Consider the following 1,620-nt stretch of genomic DNA (forward strand, 5'->3'; position numbering starts at 1 on the left):
AGGAGAGACTGGTCCTTAGAGAGGGACATCATGCTTGGGAGGGTGGAGGGACAGCGCAGGAGGGGAAGGCCCTCTATGAGGTGGATTGATTCAGTGATTGGGATAATTGGGATGGATGGGAGTGTCAGAGACAGTGCGATTGGCACACGACAGAGCGGAGTTTAGGGCTGTTGTACATAGGGTCGCTATGAGTCACAGGCAACTCGACGGCACAAACCAACCACAACAACTATGGTGAAGGGATAGACTTCTGGCACACAACTTTCCCGATTTCAATCATGCATCATTCCCTTGTTCCGTTTAAACAACTATTTTTTGATCTGTAAAAATAATCTGCATGAAAACAAGTGCTCTGGAATTCCCATTCTTCTCAAGGTTATCTATAATTTATTATGAGGCACACAGTAAAATGCATTTACATAATCAATAAAACACAAGTCAACATCTTTCCAGTATTTAGTATTCTCTGCTTCAGCCAAGATCTATCTAATTTCAGCAATAATAACCCTCATTCCATGCCCATTTCTGAATTCAGACAGACTTTCTAGTAGTTTTGAGGATTTTTTAATAATCCTTATCAAAATTTTACTTGTGTGTGATAGTAATGATAATTATTATTTGATAATTTCTGCATTCTATTGAGTCCCTTTCTATTGGGATGGACACAAGTGAAGATCTTTTCCAATCAGTTAGCCAGGTAGTTGTCATGCATATTTTTTTGCTAAGATGAGTTAGCACACCCAGGGCTGCATCTGTTTGTAAAATATCCCAATTGGTATCCTGTTAAGTATAAAAACCTTAATTTTTCCCAATTCCTTTGGTTCTGTCTGGCTTTCTTCCTTCAGTATTATTAGTTCTTGATTGTAAACTACTTCCTAATATTGTTTTGGTTGTTAGATGCTGTCTCATCAGTGCTTACTCATAATGACCCTGTGTATAATAGAACAAAACTGCTGAATCCTACATCATCTACACAATTTCTGCTCTACTTAAGCCAACTCTTTCACTTGCATCATTAATACATCTGAATGAAGGTCTTTTTATCCTTAGCTGTCGTCCCATTTTCCCAAGCATGGTATCCTTTCCCAGGGACTGGTTCCTACTGATGGCATGCATAAAACATGAGATACAAAGTCAGTGTATTTGTCTCTAAGAAATATTCAATTTGCACATCTTCCAAAACATACTTCTTTTGTTTTTGACAATTCTCTGTTGTTGTTATTATTGTTATGTACCAGTGCAGAGAAGCCAAAGCAAAAGGAAGAATTCAAGATACTAAAGAGCTGAATAGAAGATTTCAAAAGGCAGTGCGAGTTGACAAAGTAAAATATTATAATGAAATGTGCAAGGAGTTGGAGTAGAAAATCAAAAGGGTCGAACTCGCTCAGCGCTTTTATTTTTTAAGCTCAAGGAACTGAAGAAAAAATTCAGACCTAGAGTTGCTATAATCAAGGATGCAGAATATTAAGGAAGGCAGAATATTAAATGATCCAAGAAGTATTAAAAGAAGATGGAAAGAATATACTGAGTCACTGTATCAAAAGGAATTGGCAGACACAGAAGAATTAATTTCATGAAACAACCTATGAGCAAGAACCTATAGTGATGAAAGAAGAACTT

The sequence above is a fragment of the Elephantulus edwardii genome, unplaced genomic scaffold (genome assembly GCF_000299155.1).
Source record: "Elephantulus edwardii isolate Elephantulus edwardi_28Jun2011 unplaced genomic scaffold, EleEdw1.0 scaffold00244, whole genome shotgun sequence".
Taxonomy (NCBI): domain Eukaryota; kingdom Metazoa; phylum Chordata; class Mammalia; order Macroscelidea; family Macroscelididae; genus Elephantulus; species Elephantulus edwardii.